The sequence below is a fragment of the Hylaeus anthracinus genome, unplaced genomic scaffold, assembly GCF_026225885.1.
Source record: "Hylaeus anthracinus isolate JK02 unplaced genomic scaffold, UHH_iyHylAnth1.0_haploid 11978, whole genome shotgun sequence".
Taxonomy (NCBI): domain Eukaryota; kingdom Metazoa; phylum Arthropoda; class Insecta; order Hymenoptera; family Colletidae; genus Hylaeus; species Hylaeus anthracinus.
In genome coordinates, this window is record NW_026534326.1 from 364,857 (window position 1) to 372,077 (window position 7,221).

At 39.0% G+C, this 7,221-nt stretch overlaps 2 long non-coding RNA genes across 2 annotated transcripts; both read left to right on the top strand.

Moving 5' to 3' along the window:
- The first annotated feature begins 175 nt into the window (after positions 1-175).
- On the top strand, positions 176-3,615 carry LOC128897027 (uncharacterized). Its single transcript, XR_008462188.1, has 5 exons — positions 176-369; positions 522-625; positions 1,450-1,527; positions 1,608-1,985; positions 3,279-3,615. It is a non-coding gene; the product is annotated as an uncharacterized LOC128897027 (long non-coding RNA).
- A 1,399-nt stretch (positions 3,616-5,014) lies between these two features.
- LOC128897022 (uncharacterized) lies at positions 5,015-5,580 on the top strand. Its single transcript, XR_008462186.1, has 2 exons — positions 5,015-5,340; positions 5,423-5,580. It is a non-coding gene; the product is annotated as an uncharacterized LOC128897022 (long non-coding RNA).
- The last annotated feature ends 1,641 nt before the right edge of the window (positions 5,581-7,221 follow it).

The following is a 7,221-nucleotide window of genomic DNA, read 5'->3' on the forward strand; positions in this document are numbered from 1 at the left end:
ATATGCATTCATATATGGTCTCGACGCGCATGCGCGAGTTGGAAGCAACACATTGGCATCACTGTGATTCTGCTCCCACTCGCGTATGCGCGTCGAAAAATGAATTCGGAGTAATACAGCTACATATAGGAAACGATGCCTGGTCAGTTTTTCAATTTTTCTTTATTATGCGTGGTCCCAATTTATTATACTTGTATTTTTCTTTGAGGCGACTAAGAAGGGTGTCAGTTTTATGGTCGTATTAGATATTTTCTTGACGCTGAAACCAGTGCGCATGCGCGACTAGAAACGAATCTGGCGTCACTGGTCCCAAGCGGTCCCAAGAGTGCAAACACGTGTTGCTCGTGAATTATCGTATGATTTTACAAGGTAATCAAGCACATTTCTTTCTTTCTCCTATGTTTTTTCCTTCGATAACGATCGTTCTATTCGCGAAGCGTGTAATTATAGCATGATATCGATTTTATCTCGATTTATCGCGATTTTGTTTGGAATATCTAACGTTGGGTTTTCGTTTGCAGGGTAAGGAAGAACTAGGACGACGAGTGGGCGGATTTATCAAAGGATTTGCTTCCTTCGCGTTACGCAAGGAGACTTTGGGAGAGAATGGAGGCACAGTCACGCGGTAAGAAGGCTCCATTCGGTTTTCACGGGTAGAAAAGAATTGTTCGCCGTGGTCACGCGGCAATGGCGTTGGCGATCACGTGTTTAGAAGGACCGCGTGATCTCCATGCATCGACTTACGTAAACACTTCTAACAACGGGATATTGTGTTTGGGAATCAATGGAATATCGCTCGATCGACACTGGACCGTCCTATTATTCGAAGTAATTAACAGTACACGGGAACGTTGCGTAATTCGTTTAATTAATACACTCCGCTGTGTCTTCCACCCTTCCATTTGCGTAAGCGGAATTACAAGGGTGAATTGCTCGCGAGAAGGCGTTTTTAAATTCAAGGATTTAATTAGCCCCGTTATGGGAGCCTCTGTTAGGTCTCCCAATGCTCCCAAGTAGGTGAAATGAGAATAGTTCTGTTTAGAGGAATATAAGTAATATTTTCGAGCTGTGGTTTTGATAATAAAGTGTGCTAAAGAGTAGAAAATTATTTTTGTTCTAATATAGAACTCTTAGGTTAAATATAAAAGCATTGCAACTTTCTTCTTGACCCTTTCGACCCTGTTTTCTATTCGAATTCTGTTAGTTTCTCTTTCAGAAATTCACCAGATATATTCAAGGAAATGTACGTATCCTACTAAAGTCGAAAGTATTAAAATATATAATATATTAGTTATTAGTAAGCGGATTTTTAAATAGTTGAGTGCCATGCTTTTATTTTTAATGGCCTCTGGCTAAAAATGTCCTGCTATTGGACAAAAATTATTTCCCACAATAAAAGCATATCTTGGAAAGTTTCCTCACGCATTGTTATTTATTATTCATTTATAGATTTCCACAAATTGGAGATTGCAATAATTGTTGTGTCAGCCTGGTTGGATGAAACTTGTGATATATGTATAAACAGAGGTAGGTAAAGCAGAATAAATACTTACACTGACTTTATATAATAAAGAACAATACCAAAGTATCTCTTACGGAATTTTCAGATGTTACATAATGGGTGAAATTCGCGTTACAAGAAGAATTGTGAAAGAATACAAAGAAAGAAAGGATTCATCAATTTTCCAAAGAAAATGTTCTTTCACCTTAACCGTTCTATCACCTTGGACGGTTATCCTATAATCGGTTGGACGATGATCGACGGCGGCACGAGCAGCCCTCTCGAAATGGAGGGGGAAGGGTTGCTACCCGTTGCGCGACTGGAGGCGATTCTGACCAGTTGCCGCGTGTACTCCGAACCGTTCGCGTCGTTGTTTATGGGGTGTTCGAACTTGATCGACCCGTGATCGACCCCGCGACGTCCGGCAGGTAACAGGCAGTCGGCTGGAAGACACCTGAGGAATTGTTGTTACCTATCGGCTACCGTGAGTTATTTCTTACGAACTACTTCTTACCTTAACTTAATTACTTTTATTTTACTTATGATGAATCTCAGCATTCTTCTTGTAACTTTTTCTTTTATTTACTGGAAAACAATTCTAATCTTCGTGCAAAATAAAATCTTTGCAAACGTCCTTTAAAAAATTGAACTTAATTAGGTATTTATTAATTAAATTATTAATGTGCAAGAATCTAAAAAAATATTGAAAGTAAACTTCGTGTTCAAAGTTCAATATTTCTATGTACGATTACAATGATTTTATTATGCATAAAGATCCGCAATCCCGTTATAACTAATTTATACTAATCATAGGATATATTATATAATAATATACATAATATATATGGTCGAACGTTGATTAATAGCTTGATTCGAGAAACACAAAAATGTACACATGTATGTATGTAATACTACTATTATTAAGTGTTTCTCTTTTACTTTTTAACGGTCTTGTCGACGCCATTCGACTTCACGAAATTTCACTTCGAAACTAAGAAAGAAACCGTCGAATTCTAAAATTGAAAAAGTTACAGAAAAAAAAATTGAAGAAATACATCCGTATCTTTTTCAAAAGCGCTTACTACTTGCTCGAATGGTGGCCCCAGAACGCCACGTAGAAAATACAGCGTACCGCGCGATATGACAAAGAAACTTCCGAGAAGTTAATCAAGGTGTGCCTGTGCGGACCACTCTCTAGAATAATTAAGTATTGTACCGACACCCTGTACACGCATTCGCTCGACAAGTTTGAAACCATCGGTGCGTGAATCGTCGCTGATGCCTCTCCACGATTTGCAATTATCCGCGACATCCTCGTTCTTCACCCCTTCTCATTGATCCTCCACCACGAATGCTGCTTTCCGACCAAAATATTCCGCTCAGCCGACCACGAAATGTAATTAATTTTTCGCCAATTCTCAAATGATGCTTTCGAGGGAGGGTCAGAGGGTACTGGGCTCAGGAATGGGGGGGGCTAGAAGGTACCAAGCTTTAGTTACACGGGATTAGATTAGTCTAGCCCTCTACATCTATACTTAGTAGTCTCCAACCCTTCTATAACCAAGCCCAGAAGTCTCTAACCCCCTGTAACCGAACTGAGAAGCTTCTAGCCCTCTGTAGCTTAACATAGTACCATCTAACTCTATGTATCCAAGCCTAGTAGTCCCTAGTCCCCCTTATAGCCTAGCTTAAAAGTCTCTAAGTCTATAGTCGAACTCAGAACCTGCAAGACTTACGCATGCATCTAATCCAACAAATTTTTATTTTCTAAAAATAGATTGTCTGGCGAGAATGATACTCGACTTGAGAACGACTCCTCCAGCCGATGATCCCGTCCAAGGACCCGAATCCCGCGGGTTTCGATTGTCGAGCGTGTTCATTCAGGTCAAGGCTCCGACGCGAACGTGCATTTGTAACACAGACCCTCGTTAACAATGGACACGGAATAGTGCGCTAATTAGCCCGGCGGATATTTGGGAAAGGTGGAATGTACAGGGTGTTTCGGTAGAAATAATTGCGCGCTTTCATTTTTGACTGTTTGTGACTCTACAGTATTTCATCGTCGGTTTGTTGTTGTATGTTAAATTAGTAATTTTAAATGACCAACCTTGGAGGTCATCGACCTGGTCTCCATTAAAATAGATCTACACCTGCAAACAAGTAACAAGTAAATATATCTAATTAGAGATGTAAATTGTTGAATACAGAGGCACAGAGTTAATTTGCACATGATGGGAGAGCCTGGTGTCAATTGAAACAGGGTTAAATGACTAAAAATCACTCGAGATCTTCTTATTTTGATGTACCAACTATTATTGCGGTATTAACAGTATTTATCAAAGTGAAATAATTCACCCGAAACGCTTGTACCTCGCTCGTACCGAATTGTGTTGGTAAATAATTTCCAAGCTCGTGTTTGAACGTTCAGATACACTCGTTCGTTTCGTCGCGGAAATACGACGTCGTCTCCGCGATCGCGCGAAATGTTTTATGACTCGCGAGTCTGCGTGTTTACGTAGTCGCGTTACCAAGCGTGTTGTCCCTAGGCGGTGCATAATTGAATCGCGGTTTGTTTGTCACGATTGGCTCGCCGCAGCGAGAATCGCAATTTTGACGAACACAAATGTTTGTATTTACCGTATCGCGAATGAAAACTGCGGAAAACAATGAGACGCGTTTCCTCTTCCATCCGACCGGTCATTTTACACTTCTGCTTGTATTCTGAAAAGTAGGAGAAAAATTGCCAAATGTAATTTCAAATGTACCAAAAATATTTTAGAAGTTATAGAAGCATTGCTTAAATTTGCCTTTGGGATACTATGCTTGGAGTCCAAGTATCGAGTTTCTTCATATATTTTCTTATAGGGAAGAATTTATGCAATGTTTCTGTAACTTTGCGGATGTTTTAGGTATGTTTCAAAGTACCTTTGGTAATTATTTCAATTCATTTCGCATAGGAAGGAAAGCATTGTAAAGTAAAAGAAAAGTAATTATCGTCATGAATTGAAATACATTGAGGCTTTGAAATGTGAAATTAAAAAAATTAAACAGACCTCCAGTTTTGTTACGAATAATATTTCTGTAATAAGGCCACTGTTCAATGCAACAGAGGAATTGTTATAAAATTCTATCGACTCGAGAGAAGCTAGTTTAACAGGTACATTAATATTGGAGAGGAATGAATTTCGCGGAATTATTATTATTCCAAAAGATGTTCCGATGGTTGGATTGTAACGACGATTTCTAATGACTTGTAAACAGTAATATTTTTACAATTAATTTTTCCGAGACAATTGTCCTGTTAAAAATAGAATTATATTTGTTTCCTAGCGCGCCAACTTTTCTCAAAATACATTTCTATATGAAACTGCGATCGTTTGGCAGAAAAGCTCACAGAAACGCTTGCGAAGCTTTTGTATAATATTTTTAACATGGTATGCAGTAATTGTCGCGCAGAATCTGTTATGAGAGTTCGTATCATGTTCGTATCATGTTCGTATCATGATCTCTCGATCTCGGAATTTTTACGGAAGCCCCCTTGCGAACGACGTAATTCACTATTAAAATATTCAAAGTACATTGTACGAAGAGTTTTTCGGCCGACTGTAATTCTGGGTTCACGTAAAACGGGGACAAGCCTTTAAGCATTCCGAGTGGCCTTTGGGCGGCTTTAACCCGACGGATACGCGCCTGAGAACTTTTAACGAGTTACCCTCGAAGGTACGGGTTTACTCTGCACAGATTCCCTCTGAAAGGGATTAAGACGACGGTTGACGTCTACGACATTCGTCGAATGAAAATTTCCCCTGTTCGTCCGCGAGACGCAATTATACAAATCGGTAAGAACAAAAAATAACTCACAGTTGTATATTTGTAGGAGAATTTAACGTAATTACGTGGGATGCTTGCATGTTTTACTAGAGTTCAAGAGTTAAAGTGGATCCGTGGAATGGTGGACAGCACGAAAACCAATCGGAGTGATTGCCATGCAACAGAAGTAAAAGAGCTAATCGAAGCCAACGGAGAAGAAAAAGAAGAAGAAGAAGAAGAAGAAGAAGAAGAAGAAGGACAAGTAGAAGCCAGCAGAAGACAATAAATAGACCAATAAAATTACATAATGTCAGGAAACAAGGGATAGTTAGGTCTTTAAGGGGTTCTGAAATGACTAGTGCGGAAATGGGAATAAATAATTGAACCGATGACTATAAATCTAGGAGAACTATAAATTAACTTTTGGAAAAAAAATGTAACCGACTTCGAAAAACATTAAAACTGCACTAAAAGGTATGAGATAATTTCTATTCAAACTGCGTTATTACTCGCCAGCTAGAAGACATACTCTGCAAGATGCAAGTGGTTGCACTCCGATTGGTCAAGCCATGTCGGTGTTATGGACGAACATCCAAATAAAAATAAAAGTATACATGGCGAATTGAGAAACCTCCTGCTTTTCGAAATCGGTTACATAGCCCTGATATTGTAATATACGAAAAAAGGCCTGTCCTTGTCCGTCTGGACCAACGACGAATGCAATCGATCGTCCTATTTCACCGCGAAACTTTGGCACGAAACGCAACCGAAACCGTCCGCGGATCGAGCTATCCTTTCAGGAATTTCGGTGGGAATGCTCGCATTAATCAAGGAAAGTTTTCTCTGCTTCGAAACGAGCGCAGATTTCTTTCCTTTTACGCTGATGGGACAGTTCGTTCGATTGCACCCCACCGTCCTTGATTGGAGCTTATAATATCTCGTTAAACGATTCGTACGTCTTTGATAGACTAGATCCTTGTGGTAAACACTTGGTGTAGGATGTTACGATAGCTCAGGGCATTGGGAAAGACGATTTGTTAAAATATCTCGTGAATTAATAGTTTGTTTAGCACTTTACTTTACTTTAAGGATGTTTGGGAGATGTGTTAAAATAGTCAGCTGTTCACAAGTGATAAGTTCGAAACTTGCCATTAAAAATAAGCTTACAACTATAATTTTTTTGTTCGTTTAAATGTCGTAATTACAAAGATGTTCGATTAATTCGAATTTCATGTACGTTTGTCTCTGACTGCACCTCCTATACATCCTTAGATTAAAACAGTAGCGCACACGTACCATTGCACTTACAAAAAGCATATATTTTCTATATTTTCGCGATAGCAATTCCATTGGATAAATGCACTCGTGTTGTCACACAAAGGGAGAACGATTTCTCTATATCCATTATTCTCGAGTACCCGTGTCATTATTCTCGTTACTATACGTGTCTCATCGAGACTAGAACAATAAGGCTCATCCAGAATGAAAAGAATCGTAAATATAATGCTTGGAAGAATGGGAATGAAGATTGAGAACATTGAGGAACCTCTCCAAGTAAACTGTGGGATGCAGCCCATATCTATATAAATACACATAATATGTGTTGAATATATTCTACAATTGATACGATAATATTATTATTTCGCTTTACGCAAGTGCACATTTTGGTACTATTTACCATGCATTCATTATATTTGTTACCATATATCATAAATGCAATGTACAATATACTTTATATGTATACTTAGTTTCCAGTAATGATCGTAGCTCAGCGTTAGCGTATCGTGCTCGCACGCCGTAGGCCAGGGTTCGATTCCTCGCGTGGGTGGTTGGTTTTTTATCACGACCATTATTAACGTAATTAATCAACATCGATCATAGAAGATCCCCGAGGTGTCCTTTCTCTCGTA